The sequence below is a fragment of the Benincasa hispida genome, chromosome 5 (genome assembly GCF_027475165.1).
Source record: "Benincasa hispida cultivar pf3 chromosome 5, pf3_genome.v1.1, whole genome shotgun sequence".
Classification (NCBI taxonomy): Eukaryota; Viridiplantae; Streptophyta; class Magnoliopsida; order Cucurbitales; family Cucurbitaceae; genus Benincasa; species Benincasa hispida.
Genome location: NC_143482.1, coordinates 68,320,170 through 68,338,276, shown reverse-complemented (window position 1 = coordinate 68,338,276; position 18,107 = coordinate 68,320,170).

Genomic DNA, 18,107 nt, shown 5'->3' with positions numbered 1-18,107 from the left:
TGATCTGCCATAGACCAAAATTGTTCCACCCGATAAATTTGTCGATCTTTACATTTACGCCATACATCTTCTATTGTCAAATAAATGCAGAATTTCGAAGAAACCCTAACAAGGCTCTGATACCAGTTTGTTACGAAATCGACAATTAAAGAACACAAAAAGGAACGTAGAGATAGAGAAGATCAACACACAGATATACTTGATTCACTAACGATGTGTTAGCTACGTCCACGAGTAGAGAGAGAACAGTATTATTAGAGAGAATGTTTTCAAAAAATTACATCAAACAACGCCTCTAGGGTTAGAGAGTTTATATAGTGCACTACTCTAAACCCTAGGGTCATAATCGTAAATAACTACAAATAAATAAATATACTAAACACGAATTCAGCAAGTCCAAACAATGTTGGAACTTGCCTTGTGGGATCAGTTTGGTGAAAATATCAGTAAGGTTATCAACAGTACCAATTTTCATCACTTTAACTCTCTACTCACCTCTTAATAAATGATATCTTACATCTATGTGCTTAGTTCTCTCATGATGCACTTGATCCTTGGCTAGGTATATTGCACTCAAACTATCACAATATACAATAGCTTGGTCATGATGCAAACCAAGATCACCAACTAACCCCCTCAGCCATATTCCCTCTTTAGAAGCTTCTGTCAAGGAATATGTACTCTGCTTCAATAGTAGATAAAGTAACTATAGGCTATAAGGTTGCCTTCCAACTAACAACAGAACCACCCAGAGTGAACACATAGCCAGTCATAGACCTCCTACTGTCAACATCTCCAACATAGTCAGAATCAGAATAACCGGTCACCAAATATTCTGTGCAATTCCCATAAACAAGACCAACATCAGATGTACCTTTAAGGTAACGAAAAATCCTTTTAACGGCTTGCCAATGCTCCTTCCCAGATTGACCCATGAACCTGCTGACAACATTAACAACATGGGCAAGATCAAGCCTAGTACAGACCATAGCATACATCAAACTTCTCACCGCACTAGCATAAGGAAATCAAGACATGTACTCCTTCTCAACTTCAAACTGTGGTGAAAGCACATATGACAAACGAGCATTTACAGCATTAAGAGTATCTATAGGCTTAGCTTATGACATATCAAACCTGGACAATATTTTCTGAATATATCCTTTCTATAACAAGAAGAGCTTATTCTTATCTCTATCCCCATAAATCTCCATACCCAAAATTTTTTGTGCAGCACTCAAATCCTTCATATTAAACTCAGCACTAAGAAGATTCTTTAATTTCAAAATGTCAGACTTGGACTTTATAGCTATGAGCATATCATCTACATATAAAAGTAGATAAATCATCGAACTATCATTAGCTTTGTTGTGATATACATAACAATCATACAGACTCCTGTTATAGCCAAGTCCAATCATATAGCTGTCAAATCGTTTGTACCACTGCCTTGGAGACTGCTTTAACCATACAAAGATTTCTTCAACTTGCAAACATAATCGTCTTTACCTGGACACTGGAACCCATTCGGTTGGGTCATATAAATCTCTTCCTCCAACTCTCCATGTAAGAAAGCTATCTTCACATCTAGTTGTTCAAGTTCCAAATTTGATGTGCTACTATATGTAGATGATTGTTTGAAGTGCCAACAAACAAATTGAAGGCATTCCAATAAACAGGAACAACTTATATTTGCAATTGGACTTGAAAAGCCCTATGAACAAAGACAAAATGCAAACTCCTCTAATATAGGCTCCACAGAAGTGATGATCACAAACAAGCTCGAAGCAACGCACAATGCCGCAGAGAGACTTAGGGCAGTAGCCATGTGATTCTCCTTATTTACCATTGGTTTAATTACAATATGTTCCTCTACCTAAAAAAAAAAAAATGCTCTCTGCCTCCTTGTCTTCAATACCCTTCATGAAAAATAATCATCAAGTATTCATCAATCACATATACTCCCTCAGTTCTCATCTAGTTTTACCATATTAATACCAATCCAACGGTTAGTTTTCCCAGCCCTTTTTAATCTCAAGGCTTAGAAAATGACCAACATAAGTTAATTTTCTGGTTTTTCATCTGGGTGGCCCTTTGGGCTGTCCAATGAGTCCCCTGAGTAACAACATATTGAACCGGTCAGCCAAAATGATAGAGATTATGTAGTCTCTGACTAACAACATATTTAAATTAGTACACTTAAGTTTAAAGATGGAATCTTCTCATTTTTTTTTTTTTTTTTTAATTAATACCTGGACTGCACTCATCTATTATGTAGTCTCTGTTGCACCCAATAAAAAAAACTGCTATTTGAGAGATTTTTTGTGTGAGTAAAAGAAGAGTATGGAGTTAAGTTGCACCTAATCATTGCTCTTACTTAATAACTTTTTTTTTCTTTACGTTCTTAACTTGAAAGTATAAATTGAATTTCTTGTTGATGAGATTCAATACATATAATTTGTGACATCTTGCACACATATTTAAGTCCAATTAAACACACTAATTCAACATAAATCCTTGTTATTAATATGAAGTAATTGTTTCTACTTCCATCAAGACTCGAAAAGTAAACATTTGAACATAATTTCTACGAACAAACCATAGAGGAAAAAAAAAAAAAATCTTAGTCATCTCCATCTAAAATGGTTGAAAGAGACCCAAAATTCAATGATGGATCTGTATGACAAAATGCTGCAACTGCTTTGTTGGCTCTAAAACCATGATGTTTCGATAATATTTTAATGTTGTGTATCGTCCCAGTCTTATCCAAGCAAAATAAGTCATTATTGCGCATAAACAATAGCTCTCCATCTCCCGAGTGTTTAATAAGGTGAATTGATACAAAGGCCCAACACGTGGGTTATTTGTTATCGATAATAACAAGGTTTCTTATCGATGAATCTCTGGTTTGCATCTTCCCCACTTCACCCCCTTCCTGCGTCAAAATAATTGCATAAATGGTGCCATTAAATGGCTTAACGAGCGCATGCCAATTGAGGCAATGAGACCCTATACAAGTTTTTCAGTTTCAACATCAAGAACATATATAACAGATAATTTATTTTATTTATCTTTTTGCTTTCTAATCCAATAGATGATCCCATTCAGTTAAGCACCCTGAGCATAGGTGGCAAAATGAATGTCAACTTGCCTCCATTCGTTATTTTCGCTTCTATCAAACGTGAAAATATGCATCTTGGACTTCACTTTGTTGCAAAGTAAGATAATTCTAAATGATTTGTACCCCTTTGTCTTAGGACTAAAACCAAAACCATATTGACAATACGGAATTTACATTTAGGTTCAGGAGAGCTAATTAGAAGAACTCATTAGTAATTAGATTTAATATGCTGGGTCACTCATAATCGTCGGCCTTAGTGGCTTTGAGAAGAATAAACAACAAGCCATTGCAGGAATTTGAAATATGTGTTGCCAATTAAACATGTTTTAATTAGATAAGTTATAGATGAATTAATTTATGAGAATTGACGAAATTAAAGGATGAGATCTAATTCAGTATATTAATATAAGAGTTAATTTAGTAAAGTTTCACATGAATTAAGCATAGGATTTTACTTGTTCTATATATGTTTAATTAGGATGTGAGTTATGTACTTAAATTTGTCCATGGCAATCTTATAAATAGGATTGATACTTACATTGTTAATGCAACCAAGTGAGAAGAAAATACACAAAGGGGGTATTTGATAAATGGGTATAAGTTGTTGGATTGGGTGGGTATTTATTACCCATGTTTGTTAAGCTCATAAAGAAAAACCGTGGTTTATTAAACCCACCTTTTTTACCCACTCAAAACTAACCCTAAAAACCAGTGATATTTTCATTTTCTTCTCTCTTCCTTCATCTTCGCCATTTGGATTCTCTACCAGATCTGATTTTTTTTTTTTTTATCGTCAAACCTTTGGAACATCACTTTACAAAAACTTGATATGATGATTTGGTTCATTGCTTTTATTAGATTTCTTCCAATAACCGATCTTATCTTATGTTATGTTCTATCTGAGGCTTTCACTATATTATATTATAAGCATCGAAAAGAACATATATTTTGTGGATTTTTTTTGGAAACGGCCACATGTTCATTCGTTTCATATTATTTTTGTGATCTTATGAAAAATGTTATTATACTACATCACATTCTCACCTTCATAATCAAATGAAAGATAATTATCCTATGTACAATTTCAATTCCAAATATACTATCCATACTAAATAAAAATAAACTGTATGATATGTGAAATAATAATGTTAAGTTAGCAAGATTCAACATATATACATACAGTATACCAATTAGTAATTGGGATAATTACCTTCAATTTATATACATACATTCAATATATATACATACAATATACAATATACCAATTAATTGAGCAGCAATATGAAATGTATTTTGTTGGTATGTTTTACAGATGGAAGAGAATTAGAATTATTACCGTTTTTGAAAATAATATATGTAAAATAATCTATTATATTCTACAAATTGAGAAAAAAATTTTAGATTGTCCAGTTTATATCATAAATGATTTGAGAAAATACGTGTATATTTGAAAATTAATCAACAATAGCAAAGTATAAAACTGAAAATTAAAAAAAATGAAATAAAAAAACAAACAAAAAAAATTGAACTAATCTCATTCACCAAAAACTGATCCCCAACTCAACTCAACTCTGCACAACAAACACAGACAATAATTACCAACTCAACTCAACTCTGTAAATAAACACAGACAATTTAACTCCCCAGATAATTTAACTCTTCAGATAATAATTACCAACTTAACTCAACTCTATACTTTTATCACGCATCAAACACACCCAAAGAGATTTAGTTTGAAGAGTTTCCAAGTAAGTATTTTTGTTTCTCTCAAATATTCTTTTGTTGATGATTTATTTGTGAGTGTCCATCACATGCTTCCAACAAAGTGGTATAGGAGCTTGAGTTTGGAGTTAGAAAAACAAGAATTGTTTTTGCAAATGAAAAATAACAATTTGGTTCCCTTTCGAGTGCCTCGGCTTATGAAAGAAAATTTTAAAGACTGGTGTATTCGTATGAAAGCTCTACTTGGTTCACAAGATGTATGGGATATTGTTAATAATGGTTATAAAGAACCATAAAGTGATGCAACTTTAAACCATGCTCAATGAGAAACTTTGCAAAATACAAAAGAAAAACCAAAAGGCTCTCACCATTATTTATCAAGCCATTGACAATCCAAGTTTTGAGAAAATTTCTAGAGCAACTATTGCACATCAAACATGGCAAATATTAGAGAATGCATACAAAGGAGTAGATTGAGTCAAGAAGATTCGCCTCCAAAAACTGAGAGGTGATTATGAATCACTACATATGAAGGAGTCTGAATCGCTTTTAGATTATACTTCAAGATTGCTAGCAATAGTAAATGAAATAAAAATATATGGTGAGACAATAAATGATGAGCAAGTAGTACAAAAGATATTTTGCTCATTGGATGAAAAATTTAATTTCATCGTTGTAGCTATTAATGAATCAAAGGATTTGAGTACAATGTCCATTAATCGACTTATGGATTTTTTACAAGCCCATGAAGAGAAGCTTCTCGAGAAGGGCAAATAGACATCTGAGCAACTTTTTCAATCAAAGTTGCAGTTGAAAGATAAAGAAATGACCAAGAAAAAGGCAATCGAGGTAGAGAATGTGGTAACAATCATAGACATGGTGATATCAGAGGCCGAGGTCGAGGAAACTATGGTCAGAGAAAATTTGATGAGAGTAATTCAACTCTAATTCATCGAGAGGTTGTGGAAGACAAGATTATTTGAAGCCAAATGAAGAAAGATCAAATAATGACAGAAGATATGATAAAAGACAAGTAGAATGTTATAACTGTCATTATTTGGCCATTATTCCTGGGAATCCAAAAATAAAGTTGAAGAAAATGCAAATTAGGCTAAAAAAGATGAAGAAAGCGGCGAATCATCTTTGCTTCTAGCATGCAAAGGTGAAGAAACGTGTGAAAACAATACATGGTATCTTGATAGCGGTGCAAGCAATCACATGTGTGGGTGTAAGTGGATGTTCTGGAAACTTGATGAATCCGTTGGTGGTAATATCATATTTGGTGATGCCACAAAAATTTTTATTAAAAGAAAATGTAAGATTTTGATCCATTTGAAGAATGAGAAGCATGAATTTATTTTTAATGTTTATTATGTGCTTGATATGAAGAATAATATTTTGAGTTTGGGACAACTCTTAAAAAAAGGTTATAATATTTCGATGAAGGATCATAGTCTTTCGATAAAACATATGGAAAGAAGAAGCATAATCTAAAATCATATCATTCTAAGTTGTAGAAACAAACCTGCAGAAGGATAGATTACAAATAGCAAGTTTGGAGAAGATATATAATATGAATAATATGGAGGGAAGCTTCCAATTATTGTTCATAATCCTCTCTTACTTTCCATCTTCAATCTCCATCACGTTCCTCGAATTTACTGATGAACCACTTCACAACTCAAAAATTAGGGTCTAAGAAATAAACATATTTTCTGTCAGATTCTCCCCTCGTTACAGTATTGGGTAAATAAAAAAAAGAATTTGCGGTAGATAGAGATGTTTTCTTTTTTGAAAATTTGTATATTTTATCTGAATTGTTTGATGAAGAATGAGGAAATAAGAATAGGGTATTTGGAATGGGTGACAAAATCAAAATGTATAATTAGGAGCGTGTCTTCAACATATAGAAAATTATAAATATCGTAAAATTCTCAAATTTAATTTTTTGTTTATTATGTATTCCAATTTTGTTCTTTTAACAAACTCACTTTTTTTTGTTATATCAGTCAACTAATATATTCATTTAAAGTACATCACTTATGTATTTTTTTCCATTAATTTGTGTACATTTTATATTTTTTATTTGTCGTTATTACTCACTTTAATTTTTGTATTTGCTACATTTTTTTTTATCTCATTTGTAGTTTTTTTTCCTTTTTAAATGATGTTATTTTTTTTCATTTTTAAGTGCAAATATACAATAAGCTAGGGAGATTCAACCTAAAACTTACTAATACTCCGTGTTTGGAATAACTAGAGAAAAAAAATTATTATTTTTAAAAAAAATCATTTTTATGAATTTTCTTAAAATACTTAAATAATTAATATATCAATAATATATCAAATGTATCAAGTGTATCAATAGTATATCAACAATATACAACTGTATAAGACGTATTTTAATAGTGTATCAAGGATATGAAGTGATTTGATTTTTTTTTTCTTTTTTTAACAAAAGTTAGAAGTCTTGGACTATCGGCCTGATTTTTTAAAGTTATTCTGCCATTTCAAATTGCTCTCTCCAAAACAGGTATTTTCTCTCCATTTCAAATTTCAAATTTGCATTATTTAAGGTCTTAATTTTCGGTTTTTCAGGGGAATATTTTTCATTACTTTTGAAGAGATCATGGTATAAAATATCATAAGTTTTTTTCCCCTCTTCTTCCCTACTATAGTTCTTTTCATAAAAATTTAGAAATAAATTGAATTTTTATGAAAAAGTCTTAATTTTTCACATTTGAATTTCTATGGAAATTAAAGTCTTGATTTTCGTATTTGTATTTTTTTTTTTTATGGAAAGTCATAGTTCAATTTAACTTTGAGTTTGATGTAAATTGCTATTATAGATATGTTTTTGTAATTTCGAAGAGGTTTAATTTGTTGAATGTTTGATCCCTAGTTTTTTCTTTGTTTTTTTTTTCCTTATTTTGAGAAAAAGATTTTCTTTCGAAACTCCGACAAAATTATGCATATAGCATATAAAAATACTTGGATACATCTTTGCCATGAAAAAAATTCCAAAAAAGTATTTACTTGGATGCATTTTGCCATGAGAATTCTTCTTTCTCCCAAACAAATTGTCTAATAATACACCATTCTAGTTCTAAAACAATTAGTAAACTTTATTAATTTATTGATGATTGATTTTGGTTCAAATTTTATTGTTCCATGTAGGAGCCAAGTGATAGATAAAAGGACATGACCATAATAAAGAGCTAAAAATAGCAAGTTCATTCCATGTTCTAGAAACAAGCCTGCAGAAGGGTAGATTACAAATAGCAAGTTTGGAGAAGATTGATGAACCACTTAGTACAAATAGGAATATTCCATGTTCCTCCAATTTATTGATGAACCACTTCACAACTCAAAAATTAGGGTTTAACAAATACATATATTCCACAAGGATTCAGTATTGGCAAATTAAAAAAAAAAAAATGATTTGTGGTAGATGAAGATGATTTTTTTTTTTTAGGAATGTATTTTATGTAAATCATGGTTAACTGCTAGTTTATCTTCTTTTTTTTCCTCGTTTTGACGGAAAATTCTTTTCAGAAACCACTCGAGAAAATTAAGGTTATTTTTGTTATATATATATATATGTTTTAAGGTAGTACGAATTTGAAAACTTTTAATAAAAATAAACTAGTTTCCAAACTTATTAGAAGAATATGGTGGTAGTTAATGAGATCCTTTTAACAAACCATTCCCAACGGGGAAAAAAAAAAAAGGACGCCCACGTTTGTCAAGAAAAAAAAAAAATACAAAAGCTCAAAGTATGCCATCTTTGTAGGGAAATGGGAGAATAGGGTAGATTTTAGGCTTAAGTTTTCAAAAATAACAAAACCGACGTAATAAGATTTATGGTAACGCATATGATCACAAATTTATAAATCCATATTTTAGCCTTGTGATGAAATTGCAAATACATGTTTAGTATAGAATTGTAAACGGTCGATAATTGTTGATGCCTTAGTTCTTCATTTTTCCTCTAATCAATTCATTTGGGGAAAAAATGACGGTAAAGTAATTGCCATGACTGATTTTCCTCGTTTCAATACAAATTTTATTATTAATTTAGATTATGTTTAATCACTTTTCGAATTAATCTAACTTATTAAATATCCAGGTTTTTCTACTAAATTTATATTTTAAATATCTATATATTACAAAATTTCATTAATTGAATCAAATTTTAAATTTATTCAAATGTTTGCATTATTTTTCATTATTTTATACATATTCTTAATAAATTAATTGGATACTTTTCCAAATATTTGAAGGTTTAAATTGTTTTGTATATGTCATTAGATTCAATTGTACATATTTTATATTTAATAACTATTTTAGCTGACATTTTGATAATACCTGACATGCTCTTAGTTCGTTCCTATGTCTGAAATATTAAATACGGTGTTAGAGCTTTATTAATAACCAAGATATAAATAAAGCTAAGTGGAGAGCTTAATTAATAACTGAGATATAAATACAAGGTAATTGGAGAGCTCAATTAATAACAAAAGTAATCATATTATAATCTAACAGTTCCAATTTTAAAAATAAAAATGAGGGTCATTCTGTAATTTTCAACTTCTTTTAGAATTTGAATTTATTTTAATATTCAAATCAAATTTTGATAACTACACTTCACGATTTAAAATAAACCAATCTATTCCGTTTTCCCCTAATTGACTCATATTTGATTTAACCACTTTTAAAAAATATTCAAAATTAATCCATCTTTAATTTGTTTATCACCATTTTGATTTTAATTTATAATATATCTTTAGTTTACATTATTTAATTCATTTTTTATTATTTCAAATTCGGATCAATTTTTTTTATCTTGGTTATGATTTTACTTAATATTTTATACATATTATCATCTAACAAACTGTATATTTCATTTAAATTTTATCATTTTTTGTATTTTTCTAATAACGTTTTATTCATTATCATCTTATTATATTATTATACCATTAATTTGTCTTTTTGACAAACAAATAAGTTTTCGTTTTTACAATCTTGTTTTTGTTATGCCTCTACGTTAGATTTCTTTCAAAGGTTTTTGTGGTTCATGGATTGTGTAATTGTTGAAGTAAATAAACGAACTCCATTCCTGATTTTTATACCCCGAATTATACTTGAATCTATACTTTATTAGTAAATTAGATTTTATCTAACTACTTCTCGAATTAATCACAATAAACAAAAACTTTCTAATTTTTCTCTCCACTTTATATTTGAATTTATCTTTCATTATCAAATTTGATTTTATCCAACTAACTTTCGATTTGTTTAAATATTTGTTACAAATTCAATTGTATCTAAATATTTTTTGCATTATTTTATACATATTATTATCAAATTAATTTGATTTTTTTTAATATTTTCGATATTTTCAATTTTTCATATAGAAGCACGTAAAAATGGCTAGTTGTATTTAAAAAGAAACATATAAATGAGAATTAAACTTTTAAATGCTTGAAAGATGTGCGTGTATATATATGTGTGTTTAGTTTGTCATTATTATTATCATCATCATCATCAAAGTAAGACAACAAAAAATCCTAAATCTCATCTTCTTCATCTTCTACACTTAGCTGTCCCCCAAGATATCTTTTTTCTCCTTCTCAATCTCATGTTTGTGACCATTGGTTCAACAACCATTTCTTGAATGCCATGGACTTGGCTAGCTTTTAACGACCACCATCGCCAGGTCGCCAACTTTTTTCGCTCGCACACATGTTTTCTGTTTTTGTTTCTACTCTAATTTGAACATCATTTTCAACAATGACGTGTTTAAAGTTGGCTTTGATGAAACTCCAATAGTCACATATTCCTTCAAATACTCACCTGCCAACAATAAGTTCACTTCTACAATCAACTTTGCTCTTTCTCACTCTGAAGAAAGTCTACCATTGTAGACATCCATAAGTTTCTAATGACCCCCACCTGATCGTCATCTTCCCTTGCATACATGCATTTTATAGGCAGCTAGAGCGTTGAGGATCATATTGGGTGATTTTTAATTTTTGTTTCTCAAATGTATAGATACTGTATTTTTTGTTCTCAAATATTTTTGTTTCTCGAATGTTTAGATATTTTTTGTTCTCTCGATTGTTTAGGTAATGTGTATTCGCGGTATTCGTGTTGTTCTTGAAGCACTATATCTTTGCATTTTTGTTTGGACTTAATTTTGTTGTTTTAGAATAATTTTATCATTTGCTAATTAATATTTTCTATTATATAAATTTGTTTTGCTATTTTTATAATTTTGAAATTTTTGTCATTTTTTCAAATGAAACTTTAAAATTTATTATTTCTTCTGTCAGTACTTCTTTTTATTTTTTCAAAAATAAAAACATAGCATGTTTCAGATAAAAAAAAATCGAATATGAGAACTCACGTTGAAGATATACATTCTATTCTTTTTTTTATATATAAATTAGGATTTAGGTTAGAGATGAAATCTTCTATCTTAAATAAATAAACTAAATAAAAGATCTCATGATGCAATCTATTTTTTTTTTTTTTTCAAATAATGGTTTCGTTTTAAGATGTGATCTTTTGAATTTTTTCTAAAAGATAAAAGTTTGTATGTTCACTCCTTTTGTTTTTGTATTTTTTTTTTTAAGGATTGAAGTTTTTTTAAGATAGGATCTACTTAATATATATATTTTTTTTGGGTATATACACAAATAAATTGACGTACTTTATTTTTATTTTTGGTATAATTTCCATTAATTTGATTTCAATAGTTTGATTTAGGTTTGTTTAGTAATTGGGGGTTGGGGGATTTGAACCACAAACCTTGTGGTTACTAATATGTCAATTGAGTTTTAATTTAGGTTTTTACATTAATTTTTCTAGTGTTTTCAAATAAATTTATATAATTTTGATGGTATATCTTAATTGCATTAATTGTAGTAACTATATATAAAGTATATTATATTTAATTTAGTGCTTTGTAACATATGTACACTACTACAAAAACAGTGTTTCTTTATGTTTTTTAAATTTCAAGAAAAGTAACACTTGACATTTAAAAAACGTCAAGGAATCCAGTGTCAAGAATATCAAGAACAATGACACTTCATTTTTGAAATGTCAAGAATATTAACGTTCTTGATAAATAAAAATCATCAAGAATATTTTCACTTGATATGCGAAAAATGTCAAGATATACTTTAATTGATACTGAAAAAATGTCAAGAATATATTTATTTCTTGATACGTTTAACTCGTCAAGTATGTTTGTGATTTTTACTAAAATTTTCTCCAGTATGACAAAAGATAATATTCTTCAACATTGTCATTATAAAATTTTACAACTCCATGAAGGATTTTCTAAGTTAACTATAAGGATATGGGTAGACCCATATGGACACTTCCAAAAGAATATAAGGAACATAATTCTAACAATCAAACCAACATGAACCGTTTCAAAAATTACATTTCCAGAACTTCTATCAGAACTATCCCTCTACCCCATATTAACAAAACTATATCATTCTACTCATAACAACTATCAACACCACATTTGTAATCACCATCTCCATATGAACACATGAAACAATTAACTAACAACCCCACGTACACGCCCGTGACTTTCTTGAGTACCCAAAGCTTGTATTAAGACATCACTGGGAGAGTGATGATTGTGACACAATGGATCTATATTCTTTGAGATCTCATCCTAAAGAAATGAAATTTAATATAATTAAGTTATATGTCATATACTTCATGTAAATTTAATACTTGTCTTACTATTCGATTAACAATTTCTTGAACATCTTCGTTGTCGTATTCTCCTTTCTTATTAACTCGAGCCTTCTTACACATGTTAGCTCGATCGAAATCATTTAATTTGAAGATACTTTCTTCTACATTCAAATGAAGAAAAAATTAGAATGATGTGTTATAAGTTTGAAGGTTTTTATACGTTCTCATCTGAAAGACCTATGATTTGACACGTTATCCACATTTTCTTTTCCTTGTTTCAATCCTTTTTTGGGCAAAACAGGAGGATCAAAATATTAAATAAACAAACTGCCATGTTCAAAAGTAAAAAGTTTCAACACTGATTTTATTCATTATAAGGATAAAGCAAGCACAGAACCTTGAAATAGCATAAGCCAAAAAACATCATGTACCATTACTCTTAATCCATGAAGAAAATTAGCAATTCATTACTCCTTGAAATTACAAACAGAACCAAAAACCCAGTCGTTATAATGGAAACTAAACACATACCTCTCAACAAACAGACCCCATTTTCAGGCACTAGTACAATATTACTCAAAATTACTCAAAAATGTAGATAGAAAGGGAGCAAATGGCCTTTCCCACACGTGCGTGTTATTGCTTGTGAAACCCGGATTTCCATTTTTCCTACTTAATTAGGTAATTAAGAGAATTAACTAAGTGAAAGTTAAATCCTAGGTTAAAGAGAAGGAAATTTCTAAGTGTTGAATAGATTTTCCTTGAAGAAGTTTGGAGATAAGCCTTAATTAGTGAAATTTTGGTTAAGTGTAAAGTCAAAAGAAACCATGTGTTTGGTGCTAATGCATGAGATGAGGATAGGTGCAGTATGAAGCCGAAGGCAACTATGTGTGAGCCTGTGAGGTTGGATGCATGTTGGCCGAGGCGTTGCCAAGAGGCATTGCCCAAGTTGCTCATGCGTTGAGTTTGTGTGAGCAAGAGCGGAGAGAGCGAGATGTTGAGCGCAAGGCGCTAGGCAGACGATCGTGTAGCAAATGAGCGGTGCTATACGATGAGGTAAGTGATCATATAGTAAATGCGTGGAGCTAAGCGATGCGCTAGACGATCGTGTAGATGCGCGCAACGTTAAACGATGAGAAGTGACGAACTAGACGATCGGGCTATATGATAGGCAAAGACACTACATGATCAGTGTAAGCGCTAGACGATAAGCGTAGAAGCTGGACGATAGCGTTAGACGATAGCACTAGACAATAGCACTAGATAATAGCATTAAGCGTTAAGCGATGCGCGGGCAATAAGCGAGAGACTACACGATGGCACTACGCGATGGGCGTGGGCGCTAGATGATAGCCGTGCTGCACTAGCCGATGAGTATACGCGTTACACGATAGGCGGAATACTAAGCGATGGGCATTGGGCGATAGACGCAGGCGCTGGGCGATGACGCTAAGTGATGAACGGATGTGTTGGACGATAAGGCGTCAGCGCTAAACGATGGAGGTAAGCGATGGGCGTGGCAGCTAAGCAATGGGCTATGCGCGAGATCATTTACTAAATGATTGAGCAACACGATGGGGCATTGGAGCTAAGTGATAGATGCAAGAACTAAGCGATGGAGCGGTGCTAAGGCTTGTGTTACGCAAGGCTGATGAGCTCATCCAGACAAATGTCTATGCCAAGAGAAAGTTGAAGCTTGAGTTAGTAGGAGCTGGACGAATTAAGTTTCATGCAAAGGAAGTCTTATGCATGAGGAAGACAACTCAAGTAGGTGTGTGGCATAAGAGTAGGTGAATGTTAAGGGAGTAGGTGGTGGCAAAACATGGTGCAAATACCCCAAAGTAGGAGGTGTCATGCGTTGGAGGCTTGATAAAGATGATAAGGATCGTTTCCTTTGGCCCGATAAATACCATCACAGATTGTCTCTTCAAATCACAAGCCAAATCCTCTTCAGAGAGCATAAAGAAGAGTGTTAGAAGGTAGATTTGGGGGAGACCATGTGTTGATCATGAAGGTCATACATTGGGGGGAGACCATGCGTTGATCATGAAGGCCATGCGTTGGGAGTAAGACCATGCGTCGGTCATGAAGTTCAAAGAGAAGGAGATGTTGTTGGACAATGAAGTCTAGAAGTAGCACCAACTTGGGACAAGGAGTTCTCCCAGAATACTTCTGCGTTTTGAGTGATTCCAAAGCCACCTGAAAGTTCTGATAGTCTAGTTTTTAGGATATGGATGCTAGAGAAGAAGCTCCAAGGAATCGGGTTGGAGAGTGAGTAAAAGATAGAAGGGTCGAGCTGTCAGGTAAGCTTGGGCCAGTCTTGATGATTTGAGGATTCCAACCAAACCACGAGGATTTATAAGCTAATATTTTAAGTTAAGCTTCCTGAGATATTTTAGAGCATATTTGTAGAAGAAAGTATCTCGAGATAAAGCATATAACTATGAGTAATCTGAGCTTTAAGTTGAATCTGGATCTTAGGATTCAAGAGGAAGCCCGAGAAGACTAAAGGAACTTCTAAAGAGGAAGATTCCTATTCTTACCAAGGTGAGTGGTAATTTCCTTCAAGTATAAATCATATCTTTTAGAGTAAATTGTGTATGTTTATGTTATAAATGAGTATCTAGCATATGTGATCGGGATAATCAGGGGGTCAATAGACGTAGTTCCTGAGTCCAAAATTGGAACCTCACAGGATGGTCAGGGGATCGAGAGGTCTAGTTCTTGAGCCTGTGGAAGGAACCTTGTATGGGATGGTTAGAGGGCCAACGGACCTAGCTTCTGAGCCCATGCATGGGGAGCTATGTGCACATAGGAGACATGGGGAACAAAAGGGAACACAAATGAGTAAACGTTTATGATTAGTAACAGTTAACTATCTACCGTGTGTGTAGGTAGAAAACAAACTCATTCAAGGCTGAGGTTTGAGTATTAACCTTGTATATATGATATACTTGTTATTATGAGTTGAAATAGACTCTAGAAGTTGCTTACCACTCACTGAGTTTTGTGAAGCTCATTCTTTTCTTTCATATTTTTCTTCACAGATAGCGAAGGGTGAAGAGTTTCAGGGTGCTACTAAGGTCAAGGTCTGCCACAAGCCACAGTCACACTTCTGGGGTTTTTAAGAGTTGTTGATGTAAACTTTGTAGTTAAGTGGGTGGTATCTGCGATCCCTCACACCTCCTCTCAGGCTCAGGAGGCGGGATGTGACATTGCTGTTGTCGTCTGTCTGGTTGGATGGGTGGGTTGCCTGATAAAAAGAAATATTTTTATAAAGAAAAAAAAGTTCCAACAATGTAACCATCGAACCAAGCATTCTGCAAAAGAAGAAAATGATGGAACACACAGACGACAATGAACCTTATAAAGACAAAATAACAAGGGAAGCTGAAAGTTGTAGTAACATAGAATAACACTCCCTAAATTTATTAACTAAAAATTAAGGTAGGAGGAAAATCAATCAATGCTTCATCACCGACATTATTCATCTAAAGACAAAGTAACTTGTGCCCGCTATCCAACTTTAAGCTAAATTGAGAGGGCAAAAACACAGAAAATAACACATCTTTAGTAAAAAAGAAAATTAAAAGAAAGAAAAACCAAGTCAAATGTATCACATTCTTTTAGTACTACATGTATGTGGTAAAGAACCATACCTTGTTGCTGATTCTAGGAAGATGGAGTAGAGAAAAGGTGACGTGCTTTGCACAATTCACGAGCAATAGTATCCATGCATACATTGATCCAACATCTTCTAGCACAATTTATAGCAATTACCCACCTATGAAAGACTTAAAAAATTTCTAATATTAGAATTAAATAATATCCAAACTGTGCATATGTTTTTCATAGAAGAGAAGAAAGGAGATTTTTCATAAAATCATATATTTGCAAGCTACATATTAGAACCCAAATACTCTAGATCTCCCCAAATTCATTGATATGAAAATGTTGAATGCCTATGAAGCTTGAATAAACGTCTATTGAAACAAATTATCATAACTCATTGAGATGCATAGCAAGATTAGAAAAATGCATCATAGAGCGACATTTTCCTTTTTCAATACTTCCCCAACTACAAGGTCAAAAAAACATAGCAGAAAATATAATTTACTATATTTTTGATCCACCAATAATTTAACGATTAAGTTCACATCCCAGACAAATAACATACCTCGGAATAAGGTATAAACTGCATTGATAAACTCTTCGATTTCCTCTTTAATCTGGATTGAAGAACAAATTTTATGTCAACTATTTAGTCTTGCAAAGGAGTTTCTTGACTTTTCGTGACAAGATAACCATTTCTGATAAATTAAAGCCTCATAAGTACATAGTATATCTAAGGTCTTAGAGCAGATTTTAGGCTTCTACAACTTATGGAATATAATCTATTTCAGTGCAGAAAAACTACGTTAGCAGACCCCGAATTCTATATTTCCTATATAAGTATGTTTAGCCATGAGGATGTTATGTTAATCAATTGATAAGTGGAAATTTATGGTATATTTACAGGGAATTACAAATGAAGAAAAGAAAACAAAAAATTAAAGAGACTTATCAATTGAATTTGGCTGGAAGCACTAAGTTAACGTTGGTGAGGTGGCGGTTGAATATTCAATCATGGGAGACGCCTGAAAGTATAAAAGGAGGATGAACTTCAGACACTCGGTTTTGACAAATGATTTGAGCGAATTAAGTGAGATCGGTGCCATTTGAAAGCTGGGAGAATCTAGTTTTTTATGTTGGTTTTCCGGAGAAAGATCTCACAGGAAGAAGGATGAAAAGTAAAGAAATTGCAGAAGGGCCAAATTCTCGGATTAATCAAGGCTAGGGGTGAAGATTGGAAGCTCCAGGTCAAATTACAAGGAATTTAGAACTGAAATTTTAAAGTAAGAAATTTAACTCAATTCTAAACAAGTTTGTAGAAGAAAGTTTTTTGAAAAGAGTTCTGGATTGTGGGTTATGAATTTTTTAAGTTGAAATAGGATTTCGATGCGTAAACAGGCAGCTGCTTGGGAAGATCAAGCAAGCAGCTCACCGTAGAGAGCGAGAGTGAGATATGAATTGTGGAAATCTCGCTCAGGATGATAATCTTGCTGGTTTTGTGCTGAATCTCGCTCAGGAGAAGAATCTCGTTGATTTCATGCTAAGTCTCGCTCAGAAGATGATCTCGCTAGTGATGATCTCGTTGGTGAAGATCTCCTTCGTGACGATCTCGCTAGTGTTGATCCTGCTAGTAGGGGTCTCGCTAGTAAGCAAACTATTTGAAGCATCTTGATGAAAATTCTAAGGAATCTAACAAGGAATTATGTTGCTTCAGGCCGAGAAGAGCTAGGAAAAGCCTACAAACCGTTAAGAGCCTAGACGAGTAGTGAGTGACTAAAATGAACCTAATGTTTTCAATATTTATGTATAAAAGACCATGCAATTTTTAGTAATGTTGATGATGAGTTTGTATGTTCTCAAGCAACAAATGTTTTATGAATTGTATAGCATTTCTTCTCCAGCTTGTATATGTTTTAAAACATGCCAA